Source organism: Triturus cristatus, chromosome 6 (assembly GCF_964204655.1).
Source record: "Triturus cristatus chromosome 6, aTriCri1.1, whole genome shotgun sequence".
Lineage (NCBI taxonomy): Eukaryota > Metazoa > Chordata > Amphibia > Caudata > Salamandridae > Triturus > Triturus cristatus.
In genome coordinates this window covers 1,933,343,916-1,933,365,380 of record NC_140589.1, presented here as the reverse complement: position 1 = coordinate 1,933,365,380, position 21,465 = coordinate 1,933,343,916, and positions in this window count along the sequence as shown.

Sequence of the window (21,465 nt, the reverse complement as noted above, 5' to 3'; positions counted from 1 at the left end):
AGTCTAATTCGCCTAATGGTAAGTTCACAAGAGCAGCTGGAATCGAGGTGGCAACACAAGAGGGACCAAGAGAACTGAGAAGGAAGCAAAACAACAAAAGTGCAGTAGCAAAGTCGGGTGCTAACTAGGACAAAGGTGAACAACTGTTGCCTGCTTCTTTGTTTGAGGACTCATCTGCTTCTGTGTGTGAGGACTCACCTGCTTCTGTGTGTGAGGACACACCTGCTTCTGTGTGTGAGGACACACCTGCTTTTGTTTTTGAGGACTCACCTGCTTCTGTGTGTGAGGACTCACCTGCTTCTGTGTTTGAGGGCACACCTGCTTCTGTGTTTGAAGACTCACCTGCTTCTGTGTGTGAGGACACACCTTCTTCTGTGTTAGAACACTCACCTGCTTCAGTGTGTGAGGACACACCTGCTTCTCTGTGTGAGGACACACCTGCTGCCATGTGTGAGTACTGATCTGTATCCATGTGTGAGGACTCACCTGCTTCAATGTGTGAGGGCTCACCTGCTTCCATGTGTAAGGACTCACCTGCTTCCATGTGTGAGGAAACACCTGCTTCCATGTGTGAGGACTCACCTGCTTTTGTATGTGAGAAATACTCTGCTTTTATGTGTGAGACATACCCAGCTTCTGTTTGTGTGATGACTCACCTGCTTCTGTGTGTGAGGACTCACCTTCTTCCATGTGTGAGGACTCACCTGCTTCTGTGTGTGAGGACTTACCTGCTTCTATGTGTGAGCACTCACCTGTGTGAGGACTCACCTGCTCTCATCTGTGAAGACACACCTGGTGTGAGGACACACCCACTTCTGTGTGTGAAGACTCATCTGCTTCCGTGTGTGAGGAATCACCTGCTTGCATGTGTGAAGACAGACCTGGTGTGACAACACACCTGCTTCTGTGTGTGGGGGGTCACCTGTTTCTATATGTAAGGACACACCTGCTTCTCTGTGTGAGGACTCTTCTGCTTCATTGTTTGAGGACTCACCTGCTTCTGTGTGTGAGGGTAAACAGTCATAATATCGAATTTTAAATATCAATATGGCAAAATATCGAGTTTTAAATATCGAGTGGACATAATATCGACTTTCAAAAATATAGTGGTGCAGAATATCGAAATGCAGGTAAGAAATATCGTTTTTCATAATATCGAAGAAAGTAATATCGACAGTCATAATATAGTTGTTAAAAACATCTAATTTTCTTTTAGTGTTTTAAGTGTTAGTATATGTGTTAAAAGTATGTATTATTTTTGTAATGTATGTTAGAATTTTTTCAAAGTAATGAATTTTATGTTAATTCATTTTTGCATAATTTAATTCCATAGCCGGTTGTGGGTTTATAGGTGAATAGGGTGGGAAGCAATTTAATTATAATATATTTTTTAAGAATTATTTAGAATTAATTAATTATATGTTAATTACTTTTTGCGTTATTTAATTCTGTAGTGGGTTGTGGGCTTATAGGGGAATAGGGTGGGAATAAATTAAATTGAAACTAATTAATTAACCATTTTATTAATTAATAGTTTAGTATTTAATAATTTATATAGTTAATTAAGTTAATTAATTTATTATTAATAATTATAAATTGATTAATAACAATTAATAATTAATTGGTGATTATTTTAATTGTGTTTTTGTAATTAATTAGTCATTACTTAGGTGTTAATTATTACTAATTAATTTGTAAATATGTTAATTTTGTACCCACAGAGTGGGTTGAGGGTTGATAGGGGAGTAGGGTAGTAATTAATTTAGTTTTAATGTAATTTTTATTATTTTTTATATTATATTTATTAAAAGTTATTTTATAGTGCTAAATGTGTGAATTTATTTAGATTTGATCGTTATTAATTTTATTGTTAATTGTTATTAGTTAATTAATTGTTAATTAATTATGTTAATTTATTAAAATTTTACTATATTGTAGGAAACGTTTATAGGAAAAATGGTGGGAGGTAAATACATTTTGAAAAAATGATTTCTTGTTAATTAATGTTACTTTCTTTGCAGGAGTGGGTTTACTAAATAATTCTCCTACGCTATCCAACACTTTCCCTTCTGTTACACTTGGTGGAGTGGGAATATTACATTATTCCCACCCGCTATCCAACACTTTCCCTACTGTTGCATTAGCTGGAGTGGGAATAGTAATTTTTACCCTCCCGCTATCCAACTCTTTCCCTACTGTTGCACTCACTGGAGTGGAAATAGTAATTTTTAACTTCCCGCTATCCAACACTTTCTCTACTGTTCCACTCGCTGGAGTGGGAATACTAATTTTTACCAGCCCGCTATCCAACACTTTCTCCACTGTACCACTCGCTGGAGTGGGAATAGTAATTTTACCCCCTAGTCTATGCAACATTTTCAGTATTGTTATAATTAATGTAGTGTAAAATATTATTTAAAAAAATATTTTATGTTAATGTGTTAACTTATTATATATAATTAATTTGAATATTTATATTATAGGTTTATTTATATATGCACGCTCCAAGTACACCCGCTTGGTGCACTCATGGACGGGTGCTTCTCAAATGTGGAGGTGCATCCGCATATCAATTGTCGCTCCAAACTTCTCCTCCAAAATCGGGGCAATCCCCAAAGAAGACAGTACTCCCGGGGGCAGGTTCTGTTAATTTATTTTATTTAATTTCACGGACCACCGGCATATAAACAGATGCGTTTCAGCAATGGCCTTTATTCGATGTTTGCCGAGACGCCAGAAAGCCCCGTTATTTATTTCCATCATCACAGAGCATATCTGTCAACAACACAAATGAAGGACATTGAAATGCACTTGTATCTAGGGTGAATCAGCGGCATCTTAGGCTGTCCGAGTTAATGATTGCATAAATATAGAAACAAAGGATAAGTGTACACATGAACCTTCAAATCGTTTTTTGGCAGGTTACACACTAAAATAGCAATTCATTTATCGAAGTTCATGCCAATACATTACAAAACCTATCAACATCAGACAAAAGCAATCGTAAACATGGAATCATGAAACACAGTACTTTGGTATTGGATTTTGTGAAGTTCTGTCTTTATAATAACATCTTTCTCTTCCACACTCAAATGTTTAGACAGGTCTCATTGAAGGCGATGGGCACCTGCTTTGCCCCAGCTACATGTACCTTTTCGTGGGCTGGTGGGAGGAGCAGGTGGCCTGGGCCAAGTCCAATAAGGAGTGGACTAATCGAGTGGTCAAATGGTACCGCTATATTGACGACTTGTTTATCATTTGGAATGACACAACAGACACAGCCTTAGACTTCATCAAAGTACTGAATATGAACAGTGTGAACTTAGAGTTCACTGGTGAGGTCAGTTCTGAATCTGTCAATTATTTAGATTTGAATATCTATGTGGAAGATGGGAAATTGAACACAAGGCTTTTTCGCAAGATCACGGCAGGCAATTCTATCCTCCACGCCTTTAGTAGTCATCCTGTAAACCTCATTAACAGCATCCCCTATGGGGAATTTCTCATGATTAAGAGGAACAGTTATAGTAGTAAAGAATTCTCACTAGCTGCAGAAGGGAGTTTGAGGTGTTTCAAAGTGTGAGGATGTAGCCAGGCAGTCTTGGACAGGGCATTCACGAAAGCTAACCCTCTGGCTAGGGAGGAGCTATTACTGGACAAGGAAACCATGACATCTTCCACTACGGAAGATAAATTTCGTCTTATAACCACTTACTCTGAAGATGCTGGCAATCTTAAAAAGATTCTGAGAAACAATTGGCATATTTTAAAGACAGATAGCATGATTGGGAAGGATTTACCAACTAACCCCATGGTTACCTTTAGGAAGGCAAGATCACTTAAGAATGATCTTGTGCATAGTCATCTTATTACCAGTAACATCAAATCAGCCTTCGGCTCACTTAATGGGTTTTTTCCTTTTGGGAAATGCAAGGCTTGTAAAGGCAGCAAGCAGACTCTTGCATAAAATATTCCATCCACAGGTATTCGTAGAAACATTGGAAAGTTCTTAACTTGTACTACACCCTACACAGTGTATTGTTTGACCTGCCCATGTGGCCTACACTATATAGGAAAGTACAATCCACCCAGCTAAAGTTAGAGTTTTGGAACATATGAGGACCATAGCCAATGGAGATGAGGCTTCTCCTGTGGCACGTCATTTTGACAAAATACATCAGCGCAACAGGGCCTAACACAGCTATTTCTGTCTTGATCAAGTGCCAGTCAATCCTAGAGGGGGAGACAGAATCATTAGATTACGGAGGTTGGAATCCCGTTTTATCAGGGCCTCAATAGTAGTGAGGAACTGGCTGTACATCTGGGGGACTAACGGGAGTCCCAATCCTCTTGATATGAAGGTTTACAGCTCTGTCAATGCTTTTTCTATTTTTGGTGGTCTCTCAACTATGATGTTTTATGATCTTTAAGAGAAATATCTGAGCTACCATGTAGAATTTAATTGAGTCTTCTGCTGTTTCTGATCAATTTCTTTTCCTTTTCCTTATTTCTTGTATATACTGAAATTAATTTTATTTCATTTTGCTGCTCCCGTTGTTATTATATGAAATATGTGGTTCATTTCCTGTCTGAAAACACAGAATAAGAGGGAGGTAGTCCAATCGTTTTGGCCCATTTAGGGCAATATTGTATCTTGCGATTAATGGACCCATACAGAAGAGAAAGATGTTATTATAAAGACAGAACTTCACAAAATCCAATACCAAAGTACTGTGTTCCATGATTCCATGTTTACGATTGCTTTTGTCTGATGTTGATAGGTTTTGTAATGTATTGGCATGAACTTCGATAAATGAATTGCTATTTTAGTGTGTAACTTGCCAAAAAACGATTTGAAGGTTCATGTGTACACTTATCCTTTGTTTCTAAATTTATGCAACCATTAACTCGGACAGCCTAAGATGCCGCTGATTCACCCTCGATACAAGTGCATTTCAATGTCCTTCATTTGTGTTGTTGACGGATATGCTCTGTGATGATGGAAATAAATAACGGCGCTTTCTGGCGTCTCGGCAAACATCGAAAAAGGCCGTTGTCGAAACGTGTCTGTTTATATGCCGGTGGTCCGTGAAATGAAATAAATTAATGGAACCTGCCCCCGTGAGTGCTGTCTTCTTTGGGGATTGTCCCGATTTTGGAGGAGAAGTTTGGAGTGACAGTTTATTTATATATATGTAATTATATTTTAAATTATGTTTTTAACTTTTTATAATTAAAAATATTCATTATTTTCTAATATTATTAAGTTAATAGATATATATATTTTTTTTATTTTATTACATTACATTTATTATTTATTATTTATTACATTTTAACGTTTTTTAATTATTTTTTAAGTATGTTTTACTTAATTATATTTATTATTTAATTCATTTTATGTTACTTTTAAGACATTTAAAAAAGTCGATATTTTAGCAAACTATATTATCAACAATGATATTTAGGATTCCATATTTTTGTACTTACCTGTTTGTAGAAAGGATGTCGATATTCTGTCACTCGATATTTTTACTTCGATATTGTGGCAGCTCGATTTCCTTCGCCTCGATATTCTGTCAGTGATCCGTGTGTGAGGCTACACCTGCTTCTGTATGTGAGAACACACCTGCTTCCGCATGTGAGTACTCATCTATTTTTGAGTGTGTGGACTTACCTGCTTTTTGTGTCAGGACACACCTACCTATGTGTGTCAGGACTCACCTACTTCTATGTGTGAGGACTCACTTAATTCCTTGTGTGAGGACTCACCTGCTTCTGTGTGTGAGGACACACCTGCTTATGTGTGTGAGGACTCCATAGCGTCTGTGTGCATCAGCTTACATGCTTCTGTGTGTGAGTTCTCCCTTACTTCCTTATGTGAGGACTCACCTGCTTCTGTGTGTGAGGACTCACTTACTTTCTTGTGTGAGGACTCACTTACTTACTCGTGTGAGGACTCATCTGCTTCCATGTACAAGGACTCACTTGCTTCTGTGTGCGAGGACTCACCTGCTTCTGTGTTTGAGGACTCAGCTGCATCTGTGTGTGTCTGATGTCTCACTTGCTTCAATTTCTGGGTGAGGATTCACCTGCTTCTGTGTTTGAGGACTCACTTGCTTCAGTGTGTGAGGACTCACTTGCATTGGTGTGTGAGGGCTCACTTGCATGGGAGTGAGGACCCACTTGCTTCAGTGTGTGAGTACTCACCTGCTTCCATGTGAGAGGACTCACCTCCTTCTGTTTGTGTCACTTGCGTCATTGTGGGAGTACTCACCTGCTTCTGTGTGTGAGGACTCACCTGTTTCTGTGTGTGAGCACTCACCTGCTTCTGTTTGTGAGGACCCTCCTGCTTCTGTGTGTGAGGACTCTCCTGCTTCCGTGTTTGAGGACACTCCCTCTGCCGTATTTGAGGACACACCTGCTTCTGTGAATGAGAACTCTACATATTGCCCTTCCCAGACTGACCTGGATGGACCCTTGGCCAAGAGGTGTCCTGCAGAGCACTGTTAGTTACTGATATTGCCCTGGAAATGTTTGTCCTGAAGACTTCTAGTTTCCACTGTACAGTTCTCCATCGCCTTCAGTCATGAAGCCTCTGTGGTCTTTTCTGATGCGCTGATCTTGGAGGTTCGACAAGAGCGCGTGGAATCCTGCCACGCATAAATAATGGTGCACTTTCAGCAATACAATGTTTGTAAAGCACATTACAAGCAAATGGGTAGAATCAGCTGCCTGTGAAGCGTTCAGCTGTTCAATGTAATCTTGACACGCATTGGTAAAGCCAAGAGATGGTTTAATGAGCTAACATGTGCAATTACAGACATGCACAAATGCTACATGGTACTTATGCCATGTGTCCCTGCAAACCTCCTCTTTCAGTGCCTTCTACATTGATGTCTGAGCCCTCTTTTTTAGATCACAATCTTGCACTGCTGCATGGCACCAACACGGCAAGTAGGGAGAATAAACACAATCAGCACTCCACACTTGGAGAATAAGATACAGGGCACTTAAATGGGCAGGTTGGACAGAGAAATCACACACACACGTGCTAGATCACCCTTGACTGTGGTATCGCACTCAGGAGCAAAATCGCGCTTTCATTCACAAATACATTATGTGCAACATCACTGCTGGTGCACCATGAATAAAATAATGGAAATATCTTTAGCAGTACAAGTATGACACCCTTGCAAAGCATGGACACCAGTTCACTGTCCATCTGCTAGCATGAGAGGCAGTCTGTAGGCAGGAGGATCCCACACTAGCAACCAATAGCCATGGCCATTGGAATGATGCAGCAGTGGAGGCTAAATTATGCGGAAGAGTTTATTACCTATGCAGTAAGGAAAGCCAAATGATGCAGCAATTATGTGGTACCCATTTCAATCAAAACTGCCTTGCAAACAGTACGCCAGGTTTCATGTTTATTATAGGTGTTCAAGACATGAGATATACAAAGAGATGAACAGGTCGGTCACTCGTCTAAAGTCTGTGTGCTCTCTGGAAGTGACTGCAGCTTTTATTCCTGCGTTTTGAAGTGAAGAGAGTAAAACTATTACAAATAATGAAATATTGTCTCCACCGCGTGTGAATGATATGTAAATAGTACAGGTTTTTATTTCCTGCTGCAGACAAAATGACTTAAAGGGTTGTTACGCAATCTGGGTAACATGGTTCCTTATTACAGAAATCAACTGCTGAAGATGACCAGAGTTGGGCTGTGCATTGCACTCTAACAGAAGAAAGGTTTGGTGCTTAATTTGAGCCAGAGTTTGCAGATGGAGCCTACTGGCACTCAGTTTTGGGGACTGGGGCTCATTTTTGCTCCTGAGACTTAGACCCAGGGTAATAGAGAGAAAAATCCATAAGGGGGAACGTGGCAGGAAGAGAAAGTCGAGAAAATGTAACAAAGGAAGAAAGCAGGAACCTGTAAGAGTGACGTAAGGGGGAGTGTCTGTGATGGTGATGTCATGGCGGCATGAGATGGAAGATTGACTATGCAGCCTTAGGATCTGGCACAGCGCACAAGAGAGCGACACATGGGTCACCAGCACTTATTATTTTACAAATTACTTTTCATCCGTTTGAGCTCAAAAGAATAGTTTTGGGAAATATCTGCAAATTACAAATCAAATGATGGACGATGAGGTAAATTCAGCAAAATGGTATTTCTGTGGAATTTCGACACGGGGGATGCAACCAAGAGCACCCACAAATTCGACCAGCCACCCACCATTCATTTTAATTAGCGGTAACGCGGTGGAGGATGTGCAGCTTTGAAGAACTTTCTTGAGCTCCCAACTTGAACATACGGAACATTTGCCCAACAGAAGTGGACCTTTTTCATTTATTGTGCAGGGACCGCCACGCTCATATTTTCAGATTATTTTTAGTGACAGTACGGAAGTCTTTTAGAGGAGCACCCACTGCATCTCGTACATATTGAAGACCCTGGATTTTGGCAGTATTTGTTTATTGATTCTTCCTAGGCATTGCCATTTCTTGTGTCCCCTGTCCTGACGAGGCCCGAATGAATGGGCCGAAACGCGTCAACCTTACATCATGGAGGAGTCGAGAAATTGTGACAAAGGAAGAAAGCAGGAACCTGTAAGAGTGACGTAAGGTGGAGTGTCTGTGATGGTGATGTCATGGCGGCATGAGATGGAAGATTGACTACGCAGCCTTAGGATCTGGCACAGCGCACAAGAGAGCGACGCATGGGTCACCAGCACTTATTATTTTACAAATTACTTTTCATCCGTTTGAGCTCAAAAGAATAGTTTTGGGAAATATCTGCAAATTACAAATCAAATGATGGACGATGAGGTAAATTCATCAAAATGTTATTTCTGTGGAACACTTGGTTGCTGCACATTCATGCTTTCCCATCCAGTATTTAAATGGGAGACTGAAATACTCCTCTGGTCGGATTCATAATATAAATGCCATTTTCTTCACACAAATACTGCAGGGGGCTGATCCAAACACACCAATGAATGAAAGGGGCTGACCCAAACACACCAATGAATAAAAGAGGCTGACCCAAACAAACCAATGAATGAAAGGGGCTGAACCAAACACACCAATGAATGAAGGGGCTGACCCAAACACACTAATAAATGAAAGAGGCTGACCTAAACACACTAATGAATGAAAGGGGCTGACCCAAACACACCAATGAATGAAAGGGGCTGACACAAACACACCAATGAATGAAAGGGGCTGACCTAAACACACTAATAAATGAAAGAGGCTGACCGAAACAAACCAATGAATGAAAGGGGCTGACCCAAACACACCAATGAATGAAAGGGGCTGACCCAAACACACTAATAATTGAAAGAGGCTGACCTAAACACACCAATGAATGAAAGGGGCTGACCCAAGCACACCAATGAATGAAAGAGGCTGACCTAAACACACCAATGAATGAAAGGGGCTGACCCAAACACACCAATGAATGAAAGGGGCTGACCCAAACACACTAATAAATGAAAGAGGCTGACCCAAACAAACCAATGAATGAAAGGGGCTGACCCAAACACACCAATGAATGAAAGGGGCTGACCTAAACACACCAATGAATGAAAGGGGCTGACCTAAACACACTAATAAATGAAAGAGGCTGACCTAAACACACCAATGAGTGAAATGGGCTGACTCAAGCACACCAATGAATGAAAGGGGTTGACCCAAACATATCAATGGATACAATGGGCTGACCCACACACACCAATGAAAGAAAGGGTCTGACCCAAGTACACCAATGGATGAAAGGGACTGACCCAATCATCCCAATGGATGAAATGAGCTGACCCAAGCAGACCAATGGATGAAAGGGACTGACCCAAACATCCCAATGGATGAAATGAGCTGACCCAAGCACACCAATGGATGAAAGGGACTGACCCAAGCACACCAATGGATGAAATGAGCTGACCCAAGCACACCAATGGATGAAAGGGGCTGACCCAAACATACCAATGGATAAAATGGGCTGACCCAAACATACCAATGGATGAAAGGAGTTGACCCAAACATACCAATGGCTCAACAGGGATGACCAAAACCTGCCAATGGCTGAAAGAAAAGGGACTGGCCCAAACATACCAGAGGCTGATCAAAACATGCCATTGGCTGAAACGGGCGGCTCAAACATTCTAATGGCTAAAAGGGGCTGGTCTAAACATACCAATGGTTGAAAGGGGCTGGCCGAAACATACCAATAGCTTAAAGGGGCTGGCTGAAACATGCCATTGGCTGAGAGGGGCTGGCCCCAAAATACCAATGGCTGGAGGGCACTGACTCAAATTTATCAAAGGCCGGAGGGAGCTGATCTAAACATGCCAATGGTTGAAGGTGGGGTAGGGGGTGACCAAAAGCTGCCAATGGTTCCAGGGAACTGGCCCAAACATGCCAATGGTTGAAGAGGACTGACCCAATCTTTCCCAAACTTACCAATGGCTAAAGGAAGCTCACTCAAACATGACAATGGTTGAAAGAGGTGACCAAAACATGCCAATGATAGAAGGAGGCAGGTCCAAACATGCCAAAGACGACTAGGGCTACCCCAAACATGCCAAGGGCTGAAAGGAACTCATCCAAAGCAATCTATAATAACAAGACCTAAAATATTCAAATGAAAACTCATGACCCTAGTGCAGGAAACTAAGTAGGCGCCGAATGGGCACTATAAACACAGTACAAAGGGTCACATGTTGCATTAAGTAGATAACACACACAGTCAAACCGGGCCCAAAATTGTATCTTCCTAGAACACCATACCAGAACATTGTGTGCAATCCTACCTATAAATCATTAAGCACAGCTGACATGCAGCCTCCCTCATTTCTTTTTCCACATGAACCTGGTTTTGTCATCCTTGCTTCTTAATTTGTCATCTTGTGGATCATTTTGATATATTATGAAAAACTCAGTTCCCAGCTCAAATGGATAAAAAGGTATAAACTGCTGAGCATTGGGGTGCAAGGTCTGGCAAGGCTGTGCATCAGAGTTAATTGGTCACCTTCAGCTGTTGAGTGCTGCAATAAGACATGTAAAAAGGTTCCAAATGTGCCATTTAGTGCAGAAATGCCCAGTTCTCATTTGAAATGACCAAATGGTCACCCAGGCCTGTTATAGACTCCAGCAACAGCACCTCATCTCTCACATTTATGGGTCTAGATGACATCTTGGTACTTAAAGAACAGACAACCCTTTACATGACACTCAGCTCTCTGAACATTTGATTACATGACTCTTTCTGCAACTCTTATATCTCAACATTCTCTTGACCCTGGAATAGATAAGCACTGAACTCCAGATGCCCACCACAGAGCACCCAAAAACATATTCTTTGTAGGATCAGCGCACATTATTTTAAGGTTGTAAGTTGCAGGTGTCACCAGCCCTCTCTAGCTGATCAATTCACCACCATGCTCCTGCCTTTGTTTCCTTTTGTATCCTGGAATTTCTGGGGCTGCACTTAAAGGGTTTGCAGCCTTTTCTGAAAAGAGAAGTTTTCAAGTGTGTGAAGAGTCCCTGTTCTCTGCAACCCACTTCTTAAATTGTGGGGTTCTATAGGGTTCTTTTTAAGCCCCAGGTTACTTAATTTATATGTGCTTCCCGTGGCGTAGATAGTGGAGGTTCACGTCTATCACTGGTGTTCTACACAGATGGCACACAGATCATTATATCTCTTACTCTGGATACAGGAAACTTCTCTAACCAACTAAAAGCAAGAAACAGGCTGGATGTCCGCCAGCAGCCTAAAACAAAACAAAGAAAAAACGGAAGTGTTAGTTGTTATCAATGATTCTTCTCGCTGACTGGAACTGTGCTGGGGTAACAATCTAGGTGTGACACCCCCTCCCAATCTCAAAGTCAAAAGCCTTGGGTCCAGTCTAGGAACCTTACATCGGGCTGCTTTGGACTTTTAAGAACACTCAGAAAATTGCTAAGTTGGTTGCCGTGCTCTTCACGGAGAGTGGTAGTGCAAAGGCTGGTGAATTCACGCTTGGACTATGGAAACTCTCTCTACCTGGGAAGCCCTAAATATGTGATAAAGATGACTTCAAGTGGTTCAGAATGCTACAACCCCGATTCTTTTAAAAATTCCAAAGTACCAATTGGCTACACCGATCCTAGCAGCTTTGCACTGGTTACTTGTGCAAAAGAGAATCCAATTTAAGACACTCTGCTTAGCCCATCCCGCTATGCATATACACAGTCTGCAGCTTATATAGCGATTGTTGAATCACTATATTCCCAGGAGATCATTGTGCTGCACAGATCAAAGGCTGTTGCTTATCCTCAGGATTGAGAAGGCAAGGAGTAGGGGGTGATCCTTTGCTACTTAGGCCCCAAACTCTTCAACGCTCTCCTAGTGCAGAATGATCCAGTCAGAATGCAGTTTTAGGAAACACTTGAAAACCTTTTTTGTTTTAGTAAGTGCCCTGGATGTGTACTGAATATTGTGGCAAACATGTTCCTAGCACTGTGAGGCACGCTGGGTATCTCTACAAATTCTCCAGAATATAGCAATTCTTCAAAATAGAATGTCCTATTCACCAGAGCAGATATGTTCAACAAAATCTCACATTGACCTGCTCCCACCTTAAATGTTGATGAGGGCAGAACCCAAGAAAATATTTATGTCACAAGTTTTCAAACCCATATTAGTTACTTAATTGTACCTTATGTAGTAAGGACTATAACACTTTGTATATTATATAAAATATACTTTAACTAGGGAGTCACTGAAGGGATTTTAGACCTGTAATTGTGTATTAATTGTTTGATGGTTGAACATGAGCCGAACAATAGGCATCTGGGCTCTCTAGAGTTCAGAAAGCGCCTTGCTTGGCAGCCCTGTGCATATGTTGTTCAACAGTGTCCTTTGTGTGGGGACTGGCATCTATGCTTCTGAATTACTGCATAGGGTGCATTTAGTCTCACACACAGAATCAGGTGAATCCTCATACACAGGCCCAAAGTGAGACCATAGAAATGGAAGAAGCATGTTAAACATTAAAGATGAGTTTCTAGTTGTCATTTATGTACCCTCAAAACAAAGGACCTTTGTGACCTTTCTGCTATCGACCACGGTGAACGACAATCAGTTAGCTCAGAACATGAGGCTGTAAGGAGCTAAAGGGCTGCCCTACATTGGTTCAGTTCTTTCCTAAAATTTACACAATGTAAACTGGGTCCCTGTCCTGTCTGGAGTCAGAGCATCACCCGAACTGTGCCTCAGAGACGACTCTGTGTCAATGGCACAAAGGCAGACATCGTGCTCACAGATACACCGGGCCTAATCCCTCTTCTTCTGTACTTCGCTACCACACGGCGAGGCTGCCAGACTGATGTAGAAGGTCAAAAGCTTGGATACTGTTCAACCGCAATCCCTTCTTTCCAGTTCAAGTGGGCTCAGTCACCAACAGTTTAAAACAAGGGAGTGAGACCCTCACTCCAAGTGGACAGGGTTCCGCTAAACGGAATATCAAAGGCGATTACCCTAGGTATAAACTCCACAGAAAACACTCAATCTTCACTCTACATTCACCCAAAATGCACCAAAGTATTATAGACCCAAAAAGAACCACAGAAATTTAGAAAGATTTGTATGTCTTTATTCCTATTTTCTAAGACAAAAATATCACATTAAAATTGATGTCAAGAGACACATTTATAATTCATGTGCTCATACACATAAATAAATTTAACCGTACAACAATAAAAGGGAGAATGACTGTGTCTACAATTAGCCTTCATGAAGTAGCATTTCTGCTCATCATGTCAGCAGGTGTCCATTACTAAATTTAATTCCATATACAGACCCCCTGTGCACTGCAGATTCTCCTTCAATGATCTGTCAGCACATTTTGGTGGGCACTATTAGTATCAACCACCTTCTTCAGGACTTCTAATATCTTTCTTCACTAATATCTTTTTTATTGGCAAAATACTAAAAATCATGCAATGCAAATACATAAAAATTATACAAATTCATTCTTATTCATTAAGAAATATAAATCAATATAATCAAATTCAATAAAAAAAAAAACATATATATCCCCTTGATAGGGAATCCAACCCGGGCCGCGGTGACAAAAACGCTCACTCCTAGCCACTAGACCACCATGATTGAATTTGAATCAAATATTACAGTTCATTCTTGAGTTTAACCTTTCTCAGCTATCTTTGACCCGTTAAATGGCGTCCCCCACACCAGACAATGTAGAAACCTTTCTATCAGTCAGTCAGGTAAAGAATGTTATTTCAGCAACCAGCATACGTCCTTCTGGGAAACCACCAGTTCCTGATGGAGTCTCCATGGACTTAATCATGGAAAATAGTTCCCCCTGGGCCCCTCTCATAATGAATGCGATTAGGGCTGCCATAATAAGTCAGTTAATTCCATCTTGGAATGAGGCAGTTGTGGTACTAATTTCCAAAAAAGGGAATGGGAAACCTCTGTGCTGCTAATGTCCAATTTCTTTGTTGGACAGTTCCTGAAAAATATTGTGCAGAATCTTAGGTGCCAGATTGTTTCTAGGGTGTGATGTGGATTTCGCCTTGTGGTAGGCACTATAGACCAGTGTCTTAACCTTCCGCTCATAATAGGGATATATGTCAAAGTCCAAGGGGGTTCCATTCCTCTAGTTTTTATTGGCCATTCCTGCACGTTGGACATGGTATATCGATCTAAATTATGGACCATTACAATGGGACTAGGGTCTGATTGTGCCCTGATCGATTTGCTACATAGGATGCATTGGACTACAGTGTCTAAAATCCATTATGGGATGAATAGGGAACTCTCCACAGAAGATCCACACTGGGTGTTTGCCAAGGTTGTGTGATGGCCTCTTTGTTTGTTCATATATATATATATATATATATATATATATATATATATATATATATATATATATATATATATATATATATATATATGAATGGTTTAGAAGGATATTTATGCACAGTAGGAAGAATATTGTTATATGTGGATGATGCAGTTTTAATTTCTAGAAATGCAGATGGCCTACAAATTCTTTTGGATGGATTTAATATATTAATGAATGGCTTAGGTCTTCATACAAACTTAAGTAAGTCTTGTATTATGAAAGTGGGGCGTAAACATGCCATAATGAAGACATTTCAAGTAGGACATCTGGAAACAGGTAAGGTGGAAGGTTTTACATACCTAGAGATTCTGTTTGACTCTAACCTGAAGTGGGAAGTTTTATCCAGATTAAGAGTCCTTCAATTTCAGATATCCATTCAATCTGTTTTAAATTTTGCAAAAATATTGGGCCACAAATCAGTAAGGGAAATCATTACCATTGATAATAGCAAGTGTGCCTCAATAGCATGTTAGGGTGCTGGGGCTTGGGGATATAAGGATGCGAAACAACTTCAAAAAGTGAAAACCACATTTTTGCACAGATTTTCAGCTGTGCCTCAATCATTGTCTTCCCTGTATGTGACTCTGAGGTAGGTCTGGATTTTTTGGGAGGTCAAAATTAGACCCAGTCCTCTGTTGCCTTGGATAAGAGTTTGGTGAACAGCCTCAGCTAGTCAGGGAGGTGATTCAAGACTGCCTCTCCCTGGATATTTCCTTAGCTAGTCCCTGGTTGAGGTACGTGAAATCAGTGATTGGTACTGTTGTAAAGATGTTCACTTGCACACTAATGTCTTCTTCAGCAAGGAATATATTCAGTCACAGCCAGACAGCCCTTACAGCAGTTACCAACAATCTGTAGATTCCAGCACATTCCATGGAATGTGGGAGCCCACCAAGAAGGGAAGGAGAATAGGGGAAAAAAAGGCAGATGGAAGAAGCGAGGTAAACCATAATAAACATAACACAATACACATAACAATATATTAGAGTATACCTCCTAAGATACAACAAATCTCTCTCCTGCACCAAGAGCATTTCCCATAGCCTGAAAAAGTACATAAAAGAGAAAATAAAAATAAATTTCTTGATAATACACAACTATGCCATTACATAATATTTGTGCCAACCCGGAGGTTTGAACAACCGCAACTTCCTCCTTTCCCACCCATTGGTGGAACCATCACCTGACTCCCCTCTGAATTTCACACAGTGCTCATGGCCAGATAACGAAGGGTAACATGAAGTAGTCCATACTTCATGTTTTACCATCATTCAATGTGACTACATTTTCCCCACTTAATTACTTTCATTGGTCCTGAGAATTTGCTGAACCCTTTTTGCATAGGAATTGGAAGTTTGATGAGCACCCAATCACCCACCTTCCATGTGCCTCCCTTTACCCCATGACCACTATCATTTTCTTTTTGTAATTCTGCTGATAGAGTCTCCTCAACCTATCCATTTCCTACCGACACACCCATTGAGGCTCTTCCCCTCCCAACCAATTGGGTAACAATTTAGTCCCAGGCAACCGACCCTCCAATGCCAGGAAAGGAGAGACATTTGTAATTAGATTAGGAGCGGTGTGGTAGGACTAAAACATGTTTGCCGGAATTCCAGAGACCTGAGCCAATTGTAAACATTCCTAAATCATCCGGTTCACCCTCTCCACCAACCTGTTAGCTTTTGGGCAATACAGTGCAGATTTGAAGTGATGAATGGACCACTTCTCCATGAACGGATGCATTTCTTCAGAAGCAAACTGAACCCCACTGTCTGTAATTAGCGTGCTGGGGACTCCCTTTGTGGTGAACACCCTTTGAAGAAAACTGATAAGGACTTTAGTGTTGATGTTATTCACTACTTTTGTCATAATCCCATGGGAGTGATAATCCACCACCAGCATTAACTTTCCCAACCACTGTGAATTCTTTAAAGGACCTATAATATCCAAACCTAGCTTGTCCCAGGGTTTCGAAGGAACAACAACCAGGGACAATGGAGAACTTGTAATAGACCTTGATTTATCACTATGGACACATGTAAGACAATTCTTCCCAATGCTTTCGACCACACTATCCATTCTAGGAAACCAATAGGTGGCTCTAGCTTTGACATTTGTGAAACTTCTGCCCAGATGTCCTTTACGAGCAATTAGGGCAATTCCTTCCCTTACATGAGCAGGAGAGATCAATCTGCCACCTCTCATGACTCTGTCATTAACAATGCAAAATTCATTCCTCACTGTCCAATCATCCTGCAGCTCCGTAGTAAAGGATCCTGGTTTGACTGGCCACCCCTGGATGATTCTTTCCTTAACATGTTTCAGCGCTACATCGTTTTCCATCCCAGAATCCCATTCATCCACCAAAGTACCCGAAATCTACACTCAACCAACAATCTCTCTTTCATCGCACTCATCCTTGTCCGTTTCTTCCATGCAGGGTAGCCTAGATGAGCAATCCGCCACACTGTTCCTTAGTCCTGGCAGAAATTCAATTTTAAAATTAAATCCCTCCAAGCCTAACAACCATTTGGCAATGCTAGGTGTAGTGGTGTCTCTTCCTTTGATCAAAAACATATAGATCAGGGGCTTGTGATCAGTGCGCATGACAAAGGGTAAACCCCAGAGGAAGAATTTAAAGTGATTTATGGCCCATGAACAAGCTAAGGCCTCTCTCTCCACCGTAGAGTAATTCTGTTCAGCATTCTTTAAGGCCCTTAATGCAAAGGCTACAACCCTTTCTTCCCCATCCACAACTTGTGACAACGATGCCCATGTGCCAATCCCACTGGCATCTGTGGGCAAAATAGTTTTCTGACTAGTGTCAAAATTTCCTAAGGACGGTGCATTAACTATTGCTTCTTTGGTGAGGTCAAAAGATTCTTGACATGCCCTGTCCCACACAAACGTTACTCATTTTTTTATTAACCTCCTTAAAGGTCCCGTGTATTCTACAAGAGCTAGGAAAGACCACAATCCATCCTCATTTTTGGGAAGGTGCCCGTTTAACTGCCCCCACTAAGTCTAATTTAGGTTCACCCCCTGTTTGGCAATCGTGTGTATAAACTACTCCACTGCATCTAATCGAATCTGACACTTGTAAAACATGCCCTCTTTAAAGCTTCCAAGACATTAAGCGTGCTGTAATGGTGTGCATTCGAATCCCCAAAAATGTCGTCCTGGAAACATAGAATGTTTTTGATTTCACCCAACACATTTTGTATCACTCTCTGAAATACCACAGCCGCCGGCGCTAGGCCAAACGGCATACGGCAGAAGCGGTAAGCTCCAAAAGGCATAATAAACAATATAAATGCTTAGGAATCCGGATGTAATTCAACCTGGTGGTAGGCAGATGATAAGTGAATGACACTGAAAATGTCTGCTTTGCCAATTACACCAATCATGTCATTTATCCTGGGCAAGGGAAATCTATCTACCCATATATGGGTGTTTAAATCTCTTGGAGCAGTCCCTCTCACACTTCTCAGTGCCAAGACGCCGCGTCTATCGAGCGCTCTATAAATATATTTTATCTTGATCTTATCTTAAGTCCATGCAGAGACGCAAACCTCACACCCCAGCCTTCTGCATTACCACAGTTGGCGCCAACCATAATGAGCTCTCGATAGGTTCTATAATGCCTTGGGCTAAAGTGTATTAAATTCTTCCTTGAGTGGCTCCTGAATGAGATTAGGAATTGGTCTAACCTTGTGTACCACCGGAACGGCATTGTCCTTCACTTTAATTTTATGCTGGAATTCTTTTAGGTGTCTTAAAGTTTCCAAAAATACCTAAGAGAACCCTTCACATAGCTTCTTGAGATCACACCTTACGGATACAGCCACCGACAAAACTGGATCAAAATTGTTAGGGTCCAATACAATCACCAGATCCTTCTGCTGAGCCCAACCCAATAACTTAGAACCTCTTATCAGCAAATAAACCTTACTAACAGTTGGCCTGTCTTCAAAAGTGCTGCTCATGGCCATCATACTCTCCAACAGAATAGGGTCTTTATTGTAACCTCCAGGTTCGATATCAGCTGTCCTATTTCAATCTTCTAGTCCTTGAAAGTATCCCTAAAAACGCTATATTCAATCAATGTGTACGGGGAGCACAAATCTGCAAACCCCCTTCAAAGTAATCATACATGTAGGATGAGAAGTCTCCATACTTACAGCATCTTCATCGATATGGAATACGAATATCTTCTCATCATCACTGTTGTTTCCAATACAGTTCACACTCCTCCTTTCCACACTCAGATGTTGACATAATCTGGCATAATGACCTTTGTTGTTGCATTTCCTACATATAATGGACCGAGCAGGGCAAATGGTTAAAATCCCCACAACTAAAGCATTTGAGTTCATCTTTTCTGACTTCATCTATCCCTCTTCTGCCTTGTAAATAGTTAGTGTTTTTATGCTCCCCTCCTTCCCCTACACAAGGATCTGCAGGAGATTTGTTCTTTACCACTTGCACTGTGTCTGATATGCTACCGTGTTTCATTTCTTTTATGCATTCAGCTGTATGCTCTATGCTATTTACTATCTCAATAGCCATCTTTAAGTTCAGATTTTCAGTCTTTTCCTGTATTTTAGGATTGTTGGTACAGCGGACCAGCTGGTCCCTAATTAGAGAATCACGCAAAGTACCAAACTCACACAAATTGGCCAAACCCCTTAGAACTGCTACATAGCTTGTGACTTTCTCATTCTTACCTTGAACTCAATAAACAAATTGTGACATTTTAACACCACGTTCATTTTCTGACCAAAGTGTATCCCTAATTTATTTAGAGCTAAGGAGTGAACATCCTCTTGACTTTCCTCTCCTTCTGAGTCACTTCCTGAGTCAGAAATATTTTCATAAACCTTCCTCCCATTTATCCCCAAGTTATGTATCAAAATATGCTGTTTCTTTAATGGAGAAAATGTCTCCCCACTAATAGCTATCAGATAAGAAACAAAAACTTTTTCCCATTCTGCCAATGGTATTATGGGTTCCCCCTCCTCACTAAGAAAAGGCGTCGGTTGGTTCATACTAGTTGATGCCATAATACAACTATTGCTCTTCCCGAGAAGTGTAAAATTCACAACTGCTTCCTCTAAATTCACCTAACATGGAAACACAAAATGTTTCACCTTGTAACAAAACTAAAACTCGCAATAGTCTTGTTTCTATGTCTGCTTATACACAGGAATCCTCCTCCCAGTCTCCTTTTTTGTTGTTATGACAAGAAGTCACAAAAACACAGGAAACCCCTCCCAGGAATAACCTTCCCACAACGAAGATGGTGGAGTTGCTGGAAGACTGTAGCTGGAACTACACCCACAATTAAGGAAAAGTAAAGGTAAAAAATCACTTTTTATATGAGTTATAAGAAAAGTTGTAGAAACAGTTGTTCCGATCAACAAGTTCTCAGCAACCAGCCAATTTAAGTTTACTGCCACAACAGTGTACAATATCAAAATAAAGCTGAGCTGGTCAGCGAAGTAATACGATGTTGAAGTACTGCCCTCAACCGTGTACAATATGAAGATAAAGCTGTGCCAGTCTGTGAGACGTACTGGGACCAGCAATATCCCTGTGCCAGTCAGCGAGCAAATATAAACCAGCCGGTCATGCAAATGGGAATGAGCGCCAACCCCTGCGGATCCACGCAACCGTCGGAACCTTCGACTTTAATTCTCTGAAGGCACTTCCAGACTGGTGATCGTGGCGTCAGCAGGAATGAAATGCTGGAAGTTCGCTTCACGTAGACTTACTTTGAAAGGGTCGTTGAACCTCCATAGTCAGCCGTGACTCCTCGCCTCACTCTGACCTGCTGCGTAGACTTTCATTGAAGAAGTCGCCAAACCTCCATAGTCAGCCGTGACTCCTCGCCTCACGCTGACTTGCCCTGACAAGCACGGCTATCTCAACAGCTGACACTCCTCTTCACACTGTTGACGTCTTGTGGGCAGCTGATACACACAGTACCGAAACCGCTCACACAGCTGACAGTCACCAGCTCAAGAGAAGGGGAAATAATTACTCTTTCAGATGACAAAGTTTAATAAGAGAGCATCCACATGGGAAAATCCTTCTCCCACACCCCTTCCACCACCAGCAAATCATCGCCAAAATGTTGTAAAGAAGTTCACCTACACATGAAGGTCTTCTTGATCAAGAAAAGTATTCCGTGACAGCCAGGCAGCCCTCACAGCTGTTACCAGCAATCTGTAGATCCCAGCACATTCCAACAGTCATGGACTGCAGGAGTCCACCAAGAAGTGAAGGAGAGTGGGGGAAAAAGGGCAGAGGAAAGAAGTGAGATAAACCATAATAAATATACCATAATACACATAACAATATATTATACCTGTAATACAGCTGGTACCCTGGGGATCCCTGAAATTGTTTTTAAATCCTGAAAGCATTGAAGATGGCACCAAAGGTTTGGTCAGAGAATTCTTTTTTAAATGCTGAGAAGAGAACCGTCTGAGGGAATTTAATAATTTACAAATAGCCCCAAATTATGAACTCATTAATTCAGCTGCCG